Source organism: Rhinichthys klamathensis, unplaced genomic scaffold (assembly GCF_029890125.1).
Source record: "Rhinichthys klamathensis goyatoka isolate OS25496 unplaced genomic scaffold, OSU_Roscu_1.1 h1tg000281l_1, whole genome shotgun sequence".
NCBI lineage: Eukaryota > Metazoa > Chordata > Actinopteri > Cypriniformes > Leuciscidae > Rhinichthys > Rhinichthys klamathensis.
The window spans coordinates 5,975,989-5,993,690 of NW_026606800.1; positions in this window are offsets into that span (position 1 = coordinate 5,975,989).

The window sequence follows — 17,702 nt, forward strand, 5'->3', positions numbered from 1 at the left end:
TACAAATGTTCTCACTAATGGCCTTTCATCAAAGCAAATGTCTAGTGTTTTGCATATATCGATATGGACATTAAGTTAAAAAAAAACATTGACCCGTTAAAGGCACTTTTTGCATCTATTCAATTATTTACCTGTCTAACACAATAATGTAACGTCTCAGCAAATACTGATATATGTGATTAATTGCAATGAAATTGATTAATTAACTAGTATTTCATGTAATTATGTTAATATATTACATTGTTAATCAATTGATTGCCCTAATTAATAATTAAACACTTACGGTTTGGTGTCTGTATTGACGATGTACCACAGTAATAAAGACATCTGAAAAGGAAGACAAAGGAAACTGGCATCTGTGTAAACAGACATGTCAAGTGGCTGTCAAAAATCAGACAGGGACATAAATGCTTCATCTTTTAACTTGCTGTAAAGCAACCCCACTCTCAGGTTTTTAAATGAATCACAGGAGTGCACTCTTGAAGATTTCCCATGAACACTTTGATTGCAGCCATGGTTTATTCTAATGATTCAGACAATCTGGCAATCATGTATTGCCCAGAGCACATGGAAGCGTAACAGAATAACATCTCAACGGATGAAATATGTCACTATAAGGTTTAGAGTTAAAAGTCCAGTGTGTACGCATTTTGTTGCAGTGGATTTGTATGCAGGTTTCAAAGTCCTACAGTACTTCAAAATATTTGAAATAATGTTAAATAAAGTACTTTCCTTTAAATACCGAAATGTACTTTAAAGAAAAACCCTCAGAAATATTCAATGGAGTAAAAATTGTGGCAATTAGTCCTGCTCTCCCCTATCAAAACATCTATCCTCATTCCTCACCGTGCTGGGAACACTGCTTCATAACTACAGGGTAGATCAGCACTTAATTTGGATTCATGGATCATCATTATTCAACAGCCTGACTCATGCCGCCTATACTAGTTGACAAACTGGAGGTGTCAAATTTCTAGACAAATGTCATTAGCTCGACCCATTCACTGTTGTAAAAACATCCTGTGTGTGTTTGATTAAAAATGCACTGTTGCTCTGGCAGGTTCCGCCAACTTAGAAATAGGCTGTCGAATAACCACTGAAGCATTGCCTCTACCTCTTTATCTGGTGTGCGACCTACTTAATGATGAATCTATAATAACTCAGTGGAGGAAAACATGTATTGGCTCGTGCATGAAAATGTGTTAATAAATTAGAAAAAAAAATAAAGGAAGCGATACTAGAGCGGTTTTACTCAACGGGAGATTGGGCCGTTATTAATTAGCAAACGATGTCGGCAAAAAAACATTATAAATCATCTTGGCCTTTCTGTATTAATATCAGGCATAATAGATGGCTTTAGTTTGTTGTGACCAGTGGATTGAGACTGTGCAACACAAAAGCAACTGGAGGTGATTAATGGACATCGCTGGATATAGACGCCAGGTCTTCTGTTCTTTTTCGGTCAAGGGAAAATCCAGAAGCCCTCACATGCTGATATCTTCCCTATTAAAGCTCTCTTCCTTGATTCCAGCCTTGTAATAGTATTATACGGCTGACATTGTGGTCATTGATTTGTGGCCTTGAGCAGTGGAGATTACCATCTTCTGTCAGTTATTGTCCGTCTGAGATTATGAATGACTCATATTTGATTTTGACACAAGGATGGCAACTGAATGTCAGGACTATTGAGAGATAACTGAATTATGCACTAGAAGCGTCCGATGGATAGTTTCAGTATCAATCTGTGTCCTTTTGTTACAGGGATCAATTTGAGCTCAAGTTCTGTTTGAGGAGACGTTTAATAAAATATGTTTATATTGAACATGAGGATTAACCTCATGTTTAACACTGTAAAAACAGGGCATTTATATAACTTTAAAAAAAAAACAAGGCAAAAGTTTGCATGCCTTTTTAGTTTTTGTACTTAATTATTAGAAGTTATCATGACTTAAAATCTGACAATTATCTTATTCAGACTTAAATGAACAGGTCACCTGAAAAAGGAAAACTCGTTTAACCTCATGTCCTTGAGGTACCCATATGAATTTCTTTCCACAGTGGAACACAAAATAATTAATTCATTAAATAACTTTTCAGCTTTAATTTCATATATAGGCCTATGTGTAATGGAGGCCAGCTAGTAAAGGGCTGTGCAAGAAAAACTTCACTCCACTGACGAGGCTGCGGTCCTTGTTAGCGCCCACCTCTCATGCCGGTTCGGATCCTGCTCGGAGCGGTGCAAGTCGAACTAGAGGGGTTACATTGGTGCCATGATCTGGATGGGAGTGAGGTTTAGGGGGTTGAGTGCAAAGGCCGGGACACACCAAGCTGACGGTCGGCCATCGAGGAATGTCGGGCTGTTTTTGAGCATCGATCAACATCGTTTTTCCCCCCGGTGTGTTCCGCATCGTTGGCTCTAGTCGGACGGCGTCGGGTTTTTCGTGCTGATTCAGCATGTTGAGTCGGCGTCGGGCCGTTGGTGAGAGAGAGAACTCCGATTGGCTGTTCAGCTTAGTCGAGTCGGTGCACAAGAATAAAAGCGAAAGTGATAAAAACGAAAGTGATGAAAGCAAGCAAAGAAGTCAAGACGGTACAGACAAAAGGCTGTTATAATTTTACATCATCTTACCGGAGCATTCGAATGCACAAGTATTTTCATAACAACATGAGCCGAATTGAGTAAATAAAGTGATCAGCGTGACTGATATTCAAAATGGTAAGCAAGCGCTGCTAGGGTTGGGAATCGTAAGAAATTTTTCGGTTCCGGTTCCGATTCCGGTTCCGCCAAACGATCCCGGTTCCGGTTCTGGTTCCCATTCAATAAAAATTATTAAAACAACTAATACACATAGTAGTATGGGGAAAATACACAATCCTTTTTGTGTTTTATTTCTGATACTTGTCAAATGAGTTTAACAGACTGGCAATGTCAACAAATGCAACATATTATTTAGCAATAATTTTTTCTGAAGGAAAATAAAAAAAATTGCATTCTCAAGGATAATTTGGGACCTCTCCTATATCTTATTGTATCTCCAGCAGTGGAATACCCTCTCAGAAGGGGTAGAATATGCTTGAACACACATGTAAGATCCAGACAGGTGAAATATAATATTTTTAAAATCGGTTTGAATGGTTGATTCATAAAAACTTCACTTGTTTCCTTACTGGATTAAAGTGCTCTAGCAGTTAATAAACAGAAATGCATGCATCTTGCGGAAGAACATTGTAGCCGGAGCTACTTCACTATGTTTATGTCTATGACGCGGGTGAGTCACGCAGGCACTGGGCTACTCCGCAGCAGTGCCGAACCGACCAGTGTAAAGTAGTCCGAGTCTAAACGCTTATTACAGCCTTACCGTAGTGATTCAGGATAAGACAAAAACACGTTTTGAAAAAAGGCATTCATGATGTAATCGCTCATTATATACATTTAGTAAATTCTGAAGCGAATTTTCGTTATTTGAAGTGACTTTCAAAAGGTTATTAACTGTTTTGGTTGCTACAGTAGACATCAGTGTTTATTCTCGAACTATAAACTTTTATCTCAGTACTTCTGTGATCATTTGAATATTTTTAACACAGAAATATCGATACTGTGTTGTTGAAAAGACTGAAAGTAAAGCTAGCTGTTTCATGTAGAACTGCTCTCTCTGGGTCAGCGACAGCGCAAACAGATTTGAATGTCCCGGTATGAAGTTTTTGTCATTTAGGAATAAGATCGCGTGGGTGTTTGAATCGAGATCGTTTAAAGATTAATGGTGCAGCTCTACTGTCTTTATTCTCTCTCTCTGCGTTGATATCTGACGCAAAAAAAAAAAAATGTACTTGTTATACGAATAGCGCGAGGGACAGTGCATTCATTACAATTTTAATATTCATGTGGTGAGACGTCGCTATTAAAGGATAAGCTCCCAGCACTTCGTCCACGCATCGCATCAGAACCGTTTTCGGAACCGAAACTCAGGAATTTCAGGAACCGCCGCCGTCTTCTGCATAAGAACCGGTTCTCGTTTCCCAACCCTAAGCACTGCTATGTTTACGGTTTGTTTATCTGCTATATCACAACATCCTCCCCCTTCCCACCATTATAAAAATATATATATTATAGCTACTATTATATTCATTCGCATGAGCCACCTAACACGGGTTCTCTTACGAGAGGTTCTCTCGTATTGCGTAAGTTTGTAGGGGCTGTAGGCTGACTTCCCTGATTTTTCGTCTCTTCAGCGAGCTCTTCGCATCGCTGGATCTGAGAGAAGCCACCGCCGCCGTCGAACAGCCAGCTTAGGACAGCACTGAGGAAGCCGCCCGTCTTCGCCACCTTCAGCCATCCGTGCGAGCTACGCTATCCGGCGACATATCCTTTTACCTTGCAAAACCTATTCCTAAAAGAGCGCGAGTGTCTTTTTAAAGATGCCTCGCACTTCCTGCGGCTCGTGTAGGGCCCCGCTCAGCGTCGGAGACCGCCATGTGATCTGCACTCTCTGCCTGGGCCTGGAAAATGCAGAGCTCGCCCTCGCCAAGCCTTCAACCCCGAAGCAGTCACTCCGCCCTCTGTGGGACCGCGCAGGAAAAAGCGCCGTTCCCTAAGACAGCCGGAACCCGTGGCCACAGCGACGCGCTCGCCAGAGAACCTCCCTCGAGCCTCGCTTTCGCCTTCCCCGCCTCCCCTCACCGACGCGCAGCTGCCGCTCACGAGCCTCACTGCCGTCGCATCTGAGGATGAGGCCGAGGGACACGCCACAAGAGACTGCTGCTCCATCCTGGCATCAGACCACGGCTAGCTCTCTTTACTTTACAAGAGAGCTACCCCGCCCTCGCGTCGCTGTTCGCGCATCATGCAAAGCCCTCTCGAGCTCTCTGCATGACCCGGATGGGCATCAACATACGCGACGTACTGGATGCGTGGTAAGAGCAGAAATTTTAAACAGTTCTGCTCGACCAACGAGCACGCGGCTAGCTCTCTTTATGTTACAAGAGAGCTACCCCGCCCTCGTGTCATGCAGAGCCCTCTCGAGCTCTCTGCATGACCCGGACGGGCATCATCTGTGTCACATGTAGGTCCCGTGCCCACTACTTGTGCGCGCGCCCTCATACAAACACTGTTCCCAGTTCTGCTCGACCAACAAGCACGCGGCTAGCTCTCTTTACGTTACAAGAAAGCCACCCCGCCCTCGCGTCGACGTTCGCGCGTCATGCAGAGCCCTCTCGAGCACTCTGCATGACCTGGACGGGCATCAACATACGCGATGTACTGGATGCGTGGTAAAAGCAGAAATTTGTATACAGTTCTGCTCGACCAACGAGCACGCGGCTAGCTCTCTTTACGTTACAAGAGAGCTACCCCGCCCTCGCGTCCCCGTTCGCGCGTCATACAGCCCTCTCGAGCTCTCTGCATGACCCGGACGGGCTTGCGCGCCGCCGTCGAAATGTCTCGCCCTGTCAGTCCCCTTAGATAAGGTTACTGCAGCGGTGTATTTGGCAGCCAACGAGCCGGTAATGCAACCCGCTCACCTGCACACATCCGCCGTTCTCACGGCGACCAAGAGAAATCTCAAGTGAGTATAATGTCTGGTTATCCGGCTCACGCCGTTGGTGTATTGAGTGTAGAAAAGGTGCCCACATCTCGGTGTTCACCCTTACACACAAACACGATACCCCCCGTGTCTCCCGCAGAGCCCACTCTCATAAAGCTGGCAAATGCCGCTCGAGTGCTAGATGTAGGAAACGTGCCCACAACTCTGTGCTCATGCCTATTTTTCTGCCCGCTCTGTCACACAGCCAGAACAGCCTCATACATGTCAGGTTAAGAATGTAAGTTACATGCCCGCTCACGAGCGCTTACGCTTACTAACAGACACATCGCCTCCGAAAAGACGCGCGTGTCCCGCTGCGGCCGGACCGCCGTCAAAGTTTATTTCCCTGTCAGTCCCCTTCAAACAGGCTACTGCAGTGGTTCATTTAGCAGCCAACGAGCCGGTTTGTTCACCCTCTCGCCTGCACACAAACGCCGTTTTCACGGCGACCCAGAGAAATCTCAAAAAGAGTATAATGTCTGGTCCGGCTCATGCCGTCTGTGTTTTAAGTGTAGTGAAGGTGCCCACGCCCCAGTGTTCACCCCTACACACAAGCACTTCAAATCTCGTGTCACTCACAGAGCACACTCATAGAGCGCAGAAAAGCCGCTCGGGTGTTGAATGTAAGAAATGTGTCCACAGGTCTGTGCCCACTATCTGCCCGCTCTGTTACACGATCAAAAAAGCAGGTTATGAATGTAAGTCTCGTGCCCGACAGAGAGCGTTCACGCTTACTAACACAAACCTCCCCCCAGGCGCCGCCCGCCCGAGATTAAGTGTTATCACAAAACGCAGGTCATTAATAAGACGCTCCCCATCCATTACGATCGGGGCGTCAAATACACTTGTAAGTCTCGTGCCCGCGCTCACGCTTACAGGAAGCTATTCCGCCCGGAGCGCTGCTCGCGCGTCAAACAGTGAAAAGAAACTGTTCCCCATCCCTTATGATTGGGACATCTCACATAAATCAGCCAGTTTCGGCTTTCAGCGAGCAGCCATTGCCCAGAACCGAGAGCGCGCGCGCCGCGCTTTCGGCTCCGGTTCAGTTTCATAAGCCCGCAAATGGGGGCGATCTGAACCCGGAGGCCATTCGCCCCCTGGCGGCTCACATAGCTGCGTGTGAAACTATCCCAGGGATTTCAGAATGGGTGCTGAGCACAATAAAGCAGGGCTATACACTTCAATTCATCCGCCGTCCCCCGTGCTTTCGAGCCCGGACCACGACGATAGTGAATGCGGAAGTAGCACCCCTACTTCACGCAGAAATAGCAAAGCTGCTGTGCAAAGGGGCTATAGAAAAGGTACCGCCTTCTCTGAGCGAGTCAGGCTTTTACTGCCGATATTTTCTCGTACCCAAGAAGGACGGAGCCTTCAGACCTATCCTAGATCTGAGACATTTGAACAAAGTGCTTGCGAAAAGACCGTTCAAAATGCTTACGACCAGGAAAATCCTCGCGCACGTTCGCCCGAGGGACTGGTTTATTTCTCTAGATCTGAAGGATGCCTATTTTTTTTTAGATTCAGATAATACCCCGTCACAGGCAATTTTTGAGATTCGCCTTCGACGGTCAGGTATATGTGACCGATCACGGAAACTAGGGACACAAGTCGGTTCTTCGGCATTTTGAGTTATTCATAGATTCTGAAAGTGTAGTCTCCAAGCTTTCCAACGATGTGTAACACGTGGAAATCTGATAATATTTGGAGAAGTTGTGGCCATTTGAAGGTAGGAACTCAAAAAAGGTAAAATGGGTGAAAACGGCCTCAAAAGATTGTGCATTCTCACCTCTCTCTCCTGCTGGGAGTGACAATAGGGCTCATTTACATCTCATTTAGATAAGCCATACCCCCTGTAAAGCTCCCCCTGTGCTTTACAGCTTTTTTTTCTTTCCTGAGCTAGCTAATAACAATAGGTAGGTATGGGAAGGTCTAAACAGACTAAACATGAGATAACATGTACGTGTTCTTAGAATTAAAACAAAACGACAAACTTTAATGCTTAATGCAAACTCACCCCCAGGACCGGCGAATGCACTTCTGCCGCTCTAGGCGAAAAACAATTGTGCTGCCCCTCTATTTGCAACGTTTACCAGCAACAACACACAAAGACCAATATGCCATATACATATAACGCAAAACCAGCAACAACACACAAAGACCAATAAGCCATAGGCCTACATATAACGCAAATAGTGCGCAACGCGCGTGTGCCCAAAATGTCAACAATATTAAAGTTTATGCAGGAGGTAAATGCCTGCTGGCATTTTTCTTTAAGCAGTCATGACAGGAATTTTCCAAATAATCATATTTCCTCCTCAGATTACTGTTGCAAATCTCTTTACACCACTTTCTTATGTGCGTATACACACACAAATGAAATGTCCGCAAGCACATTATATCATCAGCAGGTTCAGCATCTTAAATAACGACTAGAGAGCAAATGAAGCTTAACTTACGTTTCAGAAACGCGCACGGCAGGCCTTCATCGCAGCAAAGGTCTTAACTGCATCCTCTATTTCGATTCTCTGTGCCAGTTCATGTTCACAAAACGTTCCCCATTCAAAGCAATCGGGACATCACATATGAAACAGTTAGCCACCGCTGTCAGCGAGCCGAGCCGCCGTATTCAAGCACCGAGGGCGCGCGCGCCGCGCCCATACCTCCGGTTCAGTTTCCCGAGCCCACAAAGTGCGGCGAAAACATTTTCGGTGTAACTGCCACGCTTCAGCTCGTCTGCGACAATCTTTGCGGCGTCCATCTTCATTGAATTTTGATATCAGATAGAGCCGGCCAGAGTGCTGCATAATAAGTAGCCACGCTGTTGGGGGGCGGGGGCAAAAAGCGCCGGCGGCTATTCAGTATGGAAATACACACAGACAATGACACGCCCCTACTGCATGCTAGAATCTCCGAAAAACAAGCCGATTTCAACCTCAAAATGTACGCTTTTAAATATACCAATACTGTTATCTCAAACATGTAGAGGCTTCTTCATGATCTCAACTAACAGATTCTGCAAAAAAGCGGAAATCACCAATTTTGGAAAAAAACGCTTCTTTCTCATTTTGCTCGCAAGTTGTGCTGCCGACTTGTGTCCCTGGTTTCCGTGACGGGTCACATATCAATACACCGTCCTGCCGTTCGGCCTGTCTCTAGCACCCCGGACATCTACGAAGTGCCTGGACACGGCGCTCGCCCCCCTGAGAAGTCAGGGGCTGCGAATAATGAACTATCTGGACGATTGGCTGATATTGGCACAGTCAGAGACAGAACTGCTATCTCACAGAACAGTGCTTCTAAGTCACCTGGAAAGCTTGGGTCTCACGGTCAACTGGACCAAGAGCTCATTACTGCCCAGCCAGTCAATTTCCTTTGTAGGAATAGAACTGGATTCGGTGACCATGACGGCTCGTTTATCGACACAGCGTGCGCGCCGTGTTCGCCACCTAGCCGCATCTTTCCAGAAGGGCAGCTTTCTCCCTTTGAAAACATTTCAAAGGATTTTCAAAGGATGTTGGGCTGTATGGCATCAGCTGCAGCGGTGCTTCAGCTGGGCCTACTGCGCATGCGCCCGCTCCAACGCTGGTTGAATGCTCGCGCGTCCCGCCGAGCTTGGGTTTCTGGCGGCCAGAAAATCAGAGTGACTCAGACCTGCATAGCGGCTCTGCAGCCCTGGTTAGTAGCCGACTGGTACCAGCAGGGAGTGATGATGGGAACCATCTCTTATCGGGAAGTCATTTCGACAGATGCGTCCAACTCGGGTTGGGGCGCGCTGTTCGAGGGCAGACCGGTCTTCGGCCAGTGGTCAGACCAAGAGAAGTATTTTCACATAAACTGTCTGGAGATGATAGCGGTCGAGAACGCGCTGAAGCGCTTCCTCCCGTTCATACAGGACCAACATGTTCTTGCCCGCTCGGACAACATGTCTGTGGTATCCTATGTAAACCGTCAGGGCGGTGTCAGATCCAGAAATCTCTGCAATCTGACGGAACGCCTCCTTATTTGGTCTCAGATGCACCTGCGCTCGCTGAGGGCGGCGCATGTGCCTGGCCATTTGAACGACGGCCCAGACAAACTGTCCAGGGACAATGTTCCCCCAGGGGAATGGTCCCTGCACCCCCAAACGGTCCAGAAACTGTGGTGCCTATTCGGCAGAGCGGAAGTCGACCTATTTCCGTCAAAAGACAACGCTCAATGCCCGACGTTCTTCTCGAAGGACGAGGACGCGCTGGCCCAGGTTTGGCCCAGCCTCCCGCTATATGCTTTCCCTCCGGTCTCTCTGTTACCACAGGTGATCAAGAGAATCAGGGAAACGCGCCACTCGGTGCTCCTCATAGCCCCGCGTTGGGAGAATCAGATTTGGTTCCCGGAACTAGCACGACTGTCACATACAGCTCCGTGGCCGATTCCGGTGAGGGCAGATCTCCTCTCTCAGGCTCGCGGCGCGATCTGGCATCCCCATCCAGAGCGCTGGTCTCTGCACGCATGGTTGATCAACGGGTACTCGTTGCCCTGCCAGAAGGAGTGATGAACACGATCACGCAGTCTAGAGCTCCTTCCACGAGAAGGCTCTACGCGTCTAAATGGTCGGTGTTCTCCGGATGGTGCACCGACAGAGGTCTGGACCCACGGACATGCGGGGTGGCGCATCTGCTCACCATCCTACAAGAGCTGTTGGATAAGGGGAGGTCCCCATCCACGCTCAAAGTATACGTGGCGGCCATGGCAGCATTCGCAGAATCGACGCACGGCCAGTCACTGGGAAGACATGAGTTGGTCATCCGCTTCCTTAGAGGAGCTAGAAGGATGAACCCGCCGGTTCCTATGTGGGATCTTTCATTGGTCCTCGAGGCCCTGAAAGCCTTTCCATTTGAACCACTAGACTCCATGGGGTTGAAATATCTATCACTGAAACCGTCTTTCTGACTGCACTGTCGTCAGTAAAACGTGTGGGGGACCTGCACGCGCTGTCTGTCAGAGCGTCGTGTCTTGAGTTCGGGCCGAATGACTCTAAAGTCATCCTCAGACCTAGACATGGCTATGCTCCTAAAGTGATGGGCACTCCATTCAGAGCGCAAGTTATTTCGCTGTCAGCTCTGGCAGCATCTGACAGCGAAAGTGATGTGAATCTCCTCTGCCCTGTCAGGGTGCTGAGATTTTACATTACGCGCTCCACCTCCTTCAGGCGTTCAGAACAGCTTTTTGTTTCGTTTGGTGGGCGCACCAAGGGTCTCGCCTCCTCGAAACAGAGCCTGTCCAGATGGATAGTGGACGCTATAACAGCTGCTTACGCGTCAAAAGGTCTGCAATGCCCTCTGGGCATCAGGGCTCATTCCACGAGAGGCGTGGCCTCGTCGTGGGCGTGGTCCAGTGGGATTTCTATCCATGACATATGTGTAGCGGCGGGCTGGGGCTCCCCGTCTACCTTTGTCAGGTTTTATAACCTAAAAGTTCCTGCCTTGCGAGCTAAACTTTTGTCAGTTTGAAGGAGATGTGTATTCTGCCCAGATCTTCCTGCTCAGATCACTCTCACGTGACTCAGCTCTCCTGGTTGAGCTGCACTAGTAGGGTATGTGCCATGTGCCTATACAGACCGGTGCGCTGCTCTGTATTCCCTATGTGTGCTTATGTACAAGTGATGGCCCGCGTGGCCGGCCACCTTATTTTTCCACTTATGGGGTTCCCCTGAAAGTTCGGGGTCTCATGGTGGATGCTTGGCGCGCACGCCGTTGACAAAGTGTTCCCGTAGCGTAAGCTAAACTTACGCAATACGAGAGAACCTCTCATAAGAGAACGATACTAGGTTACTAACGTAACCTCGGTTCTCTCTAGAGAGGGAACGAGTATTGCGTAACCGGCCGTGCTTGCGCCACGAGCGACTTCGCTTCAGTCGACGAAAAACCAGGGAAGTCAGCCTACAGCCCCTACTTTTATACGCTAAGTCACGCCCATTCTGGCGGGCTGTGACACTATGAAGGCGCGGGCGCCCTTCATTGGGCGTGACGTCACGCCGGGCTCACTGGTAGGCTGCAGCAGTTGCCCGCAGGGCAGCCAATGAGCACGCGAGATGGCCTGCTCTAGGTCTGCTAGCTGCTGCACTGCATTGACAATGAATACAAAATTAAGGATAATTTTTTGGCTTCAATATCTCGGGAAGATGAATCTTTCCCGTAGCAGCGTAAGCTAAACTTACGCAATACTCGTTCCCTCTCTAGAGAGAACCGAGGTTACGTCAGTAACCGAGTATCGTTTGTTCAGTCAATAGTATTTGTATGCCTAAAATGAAAGTGATGTAGTTGAGTGTGATGAAAATAGAAGCAAGGGTCTCCTCAAAATTCGTCACAGAAGGGCTAATCTGTGAGTCTTGATACTTCATGCCTCTTCAGGTAGTCAGATCTGACAGCATTAAAAACATGCAGTACTCAGACATGAGTGCTCTAGTGCCAGCTCTGTACATCATCTGTCTGTTAGTCCAAAGAGCTGTTACCATGGCAACCTGTCAGGACAGGTAGTGGCAACCAAAATTATTCTGAAGGTCATACCTGTGCACTCAAAAAACAGAAGGGAGAGAGATAGAAATGCAATTTGCACAAATGGCAATTTGCAGTGTTGGTTACCTGTAATTTGTGGTTACATGTATATGACAATCGATATGAGCACATGAATTATAATAAATGTTATTCACCTCTGTAATTTTGGGGTTATGTAACTGCAGCCCTAAACAGCTTGAATAATTGATTTCACAATATTTAACAAGAGCAAAAATTATCTGCCAAAGTAATTTACTCAAAAAGAGGGGTTACTTTTCATATGAGCCACAGTGTTGATTTTTGAGTTAAATCTACAACGATACAAAACATCCCAGATGATCCAGCAGCCAGTGTGAGGAGCATTAGGTCTGCTCCATTAGTTCAGCGCTGCATGATGAACTGCACAGTAACTCTGAGATGCGCTAATGAGCTAAGCATTCTCAGCCTACCATGTGTTTGTGTGTGAATGTGTGTGTGTGGGGGAGAGAGAACGTGAGAGATGAAGAAAAAAAAAAGAGGTTTTGGAAGGATGTGGAAGTCAATCGTTTGAAATATTTTTGCTTTTAAATGCAATACGCTGTCTGATGGCATTCATGCTTTCTTGAGGTGCTTATAAATTTGCATTCTAATGTGCATACATAATTTCCACTTACTGTACTTTGCTGTGTGTTTACACGTCATGTATTTTGCATGTAATATATTTAGGCTTACCACAAAGATTTTAGGGGTAATTTATAGGTAGGGTTAGGCTCAGGGGTAGGGATAGGGCAAATATATATATATATATATATACACTCACCTAAAGGATTATTAGGAACACCATACTAATACTGTGTTTGACCCCCTTTCACCTTCAGAACTGCCTTAATTCTACGTGGCATTGATTCAACAAGGTGCTGAAAGCATTCTTTAGAAATGTTGGCCCATATTGATAGGATAGCATCTTGCAGTTGATGGAGATTTGTGGGATGCACATCCAGGGCACGAAGCTCCCGTTCCACCACATCCCAAATATGCTTTATTGGGTTGAGATCTGATGACTGTGGGGGCCATTTTAGTACAGTGAACTCAATGTCATGTTCAAGAAACCAATTTGAAATGATTCGAGCTTTGTGACATGGTGCATTATCCTGCTGGAAGTAGCCATCAGAGGATGGGTACATGGTGGCCATAAAGGGTTGGACATGGTCAGAAACAATGCTCAGGTAGGCCGTGGCATTTAAACGATGTCCAATTGGCACTAAGGGGACTAAAGTGTGCCAAGAAAACATCCCCCACACCATTACACCACCACCACCAGCCTGCACAGTGGTAACAAGGCATGATGGATCCATGTTCTCATTCTGTTTACGCCAAATTCTGACTCTACCATCTGAATGTCTCAACAGAAATCGAGACTCATCAGACCAACATTTTTTCAGTCTTCCACTGTCCAATTTTGGTGAGCTCTTGCAAATTGTAGCCTCTTTTTCCTATTTGTAGTGGTGGTGAGTGGTACCCGGTGGGGTCTTCTGCTGTTGTAGCCCATCCGCCTCAAGGTTGTGCGTGTTGTGGCTTCACAAATGCTTTGCTGCATACCTCGGTTGTAACGAGTGGTTATTTCAGTCAAAGTTGCTCTTCTATCAGCTTGAATCAGTCGGCCCATTCTCCTCTGACCTCTAGCATCAACAAGGCATTTTCGCCCACAGGACTGCCGCATACTGGATGTTTTTCCCTTTTCACACCATTCTTTGTAAACCCTAGAAATGGTTGTCCGTGAAAATCCCAGTAACTGAGCAGATTGTGAAATACTCAGACCGGCCCGTCTGGCACCAACAACCATGCCACGCTCAAAATTGCTTAAATCACCTTTATTTCCCATTCTGACATTCAGTTTGGAGTTCAGGAGATTGTCTTGACCAGGACCACACCCCTAAATGCATTGAAGCAACTGCCATGTGATTGGTTGATTAGATAATTGCATGAATGAGAAATTGAACAGGTGTTCCTAATAATCCTTTAGGTGAGTGTATATTAGGGCTGACTTCTAATAGTCGAGGATTCGACGATTCGATTCGGAGAGGTCTGATTCGACTGTGAACCTCATAGTCGAATAGTAGGGAAGTGTTATGTAACCAATAGGGGTGTGACGGTTATTATAACCGAGAGGCCGACGGTTATAGTTGAACACCGTCATTAGAACTCTATAACCGGCAAAATCTGCTATTCAAATATTTTTTACACACATTTTTTATCATATGGAATGTTTAAATACTAATATCATCTTACGAGGGAAGCGGAGGCGGAGTTAGTGGTGCGTCGGAGGCTGAGTGCTGGAGATGATTCGGGAGAGGTCTGTGCACCTTTACCGAACAGTGCGCGCGCTGACACGGAGTAAAGCCTTGTTTATACTCGACGCGTCCGCACGAGTGCGAAGGTGCGCACGGCAAAAAATGACGCGTTGGGTGCGCAAGACCGGCAAGACCCCATTTCGCTTGGCTGTGTGCACAGCTTTTTTTGTAACAGCGCGCGCAACGCCGCATCCGAGGATGAACGACTTCAAGCCGAATCTGCCCGAGCATGTAGGCTACGTCTCACCGCACCGGCTCGCAGTCTGCGCGTCTAAATTGCAAAGTTCATTGCAAAGTTTTTTTGTTAAGGTTTTGTTTACTGTGTGTGATTTATTTAAAACAAAGCACGTTCATTGCAACGTTTTTTTTTTTGTTAAGGATTCATTTAATGGAAAGCACATTCACTTCTAGTTGTCTTGCTGTTCATTTTAAATAAACGTAGAGCGAGTTGTCCTATAACAGACGAACAGTTATTCAACCGAACGTCTAGCTGCTATCAAAAAAAAAAAAAAAAGGTTCGACTATCAGTCGACGACGGCAAAATCTAACCAATCAGATTCGACTATGAAAATCCTTAGTCGAAAACAGCCCTAGTGTATATATATATATATATATATATATGGTATGCTGAGAATATACACTCACCGGCCACTTTATTAGGTACACCTGTCCAACTGCTCGTTAACACTTAATTTCTAAGCAGCCAATCACATGGCGGCAACTCAGTGCATTTAGGCATGTAGACATGGTCAAGACAATCTCCTGCAGTTCAAACCGAGCATCAGTATGGGGAAGAAAGTTGATTTGAGTGACTTTGAACGTGGCTTGATTGTTGGTGCCAGAAGGGCTGGTCTGAGTATTTCAGAAACTGCTAATCTACTGGGATTTTCACGCACAACCATCTCTAGGGTTTACAGAGAATGGTCCGAAAAAGAAAAAACATCCAGTGAGCGGCAGTTCTGTGGGCGGAAATGCCTTGTTGATGTCAGAGGTCAGAGGAGAATGGCCAGACTGGTTCGAGCTGATAGAAGGGCAACAGTGACTGAAATAACCACTCGTTACAACCGAGGTATGCAGCAAAGCATTTGTGAAGCCACAACACGCACAACCTTGAGGCGGATGGGCTACAACAGCAGAAGACTCCACCGGGTACCACTCATCTCCACTACAAATAGGAAAAAGAGGCTACGATTTGCAAGAGCTCACCAAAATTGAACAGTTGAAGACTGGAAAAATGTTGCCTGGTCTGATGAGACTCGATTTCTGTTGAGACATTCAGATGTTAGAGTCAGAATTTGGCGTAAACAGAATGAGAACATGGAACCATCATGCCTTGTTACCACTGTGCAGGCTGGTGGTGGTGGTGTAATGGTGTGGGGGATGTTTTCCTGGCACACTTTAGGCTCCTTAGTGCCAATTGGGCATCGTTTAAATGCCACGGCCTACCTGAGCATTGTTTCTGACCATGTCCATCCCTTTATGGCCACCATGTACCCATCCTCTGATGGCTACTTCCACCATGTCACAAAGCTCTAATCATTTCAAATTGGTTTCTTGAACATGACAATGAGTTCACTGTACTAAAATGGCCTCCACAGTCACCAGATCTCAACCCAATAGAGCATCTTTGGGATGTGGTGGAACGGGAGATTCGCATCATGGATGTGCAGCCGACAAATCTGCGGCAACTGTGTGATGCCATCATGTCAATATGGACCAAACTCCCTGAGGAATGCTTCCAGCACCTTGTTGAATCTATTCCACGAAGAATTGAGGCAGTTCTGAAGGCAAAAGGGGGTCCAACCCGTTACTAGCATGGGGTACCTAATAAAGTGGCCGGTGAGTGTATATAAATATACTGTTTGTATAGTCACCGTAATTTTGCCATGTATATATATATGAGTGTATTCACTCAAATTGTCCTGCTAAGTTATGATTATGATTTTCAATAAATAAGAAACAAAAATAACGTTTTATATAGAATATACACACTAATGCTCAAAAGTTTTGATCACTAAGATTGATTTTTTTTTAAAGAAATCAAAGAATCAGAAGGAGAGTGAAAACTTTTACAGTGTTACAAAAAAAAATAATGCTGTTCTTTTGAACTTTCTATTTCTTAAAGAATCCTGAAAAAGCTCCAAATCAGCATATTAGAATGATTTCTGAAGGATCATGTGATATTTAATCAGCTTTATTACTGCCTTTACTGTATTTTAGATTTAAAAAAACTTTGAACAGTGTATATTATATCATCTGTCATGATTCTGCCATCATGTCCTTGATTTTTCCTAGTCTTATGGCAGGATCATGACAGACCCATGTTTTGTGTACAAGCGCATGGTCTGTTGTTTGGGCCATGTGCTTGTGTTGTCTCGTTATGTAACTCCGCCCCCTTGTTACCCTCGTCTTGTCATCATTGTCTAGTAAATTTCACCTGTCCTTGTCTAGTCAGCTTCACCTGTCTTTGTCATTAGTGTTCCCCCATTTAATCCCCTTGTGTTTGCTGTCCTGTGCTGGTTCATTGTTTCATACCTTTGTAATCACCCTTGTGAGTATCCTGTTAAAGGGGTCATATAATGGTACATGCACTTTTACAAGTTGATTGTACTGAAATGTGTGTTGGCAGTGCCTGTACACAAACATCATATAATGATAAAAATCCATCCAGTGGTTTTGTTTTAATCTCCTTATTTGTTTTCCCCTGTCTCAAATCGAGCCGTTCGTTTTTGTGACGTCAATAAAACGGACGCCCCTCCCATGATTGTTGATTGACAGCAGTGATTCAACACAGACCCACCCTTGCACATGAGGTAGCTGTCAATCATAGTCTGCGCGGCGCGGACCGGACCGGCGTGGTCATTGTTGATGTGCCGGAGCACTGTCTATGAGCAGAATGGCGTCTAAGCGATTGTGGTGTTCTGTTCTTGGGTGTAATAACGAACACAGTCATTTTAATGTTCCTGAATCCGAACCGCTGAAGACGCAGTGCTGAGTTTTGTTTTCGAAGGGAATATTCCACACGAGCAACGTCAATGCTTTCATGTTTGCGCGAATCATTTCACACACCAGACTGCTTTATAAACGAGGGTCAGTATAAAGCTGGATTTGCTAAGAAGCTTTGCTAAAAAGGATCGGTACCAGATATTCGTGTTCCTGCTGAACCTCCAGAAGAACGGAAGTGAGTGAAACGTTTTATTAAACTTTATATTAATATATTAATCTTTGCAAATCGCTAGCTGCACGCTTCACAATGAATGTGT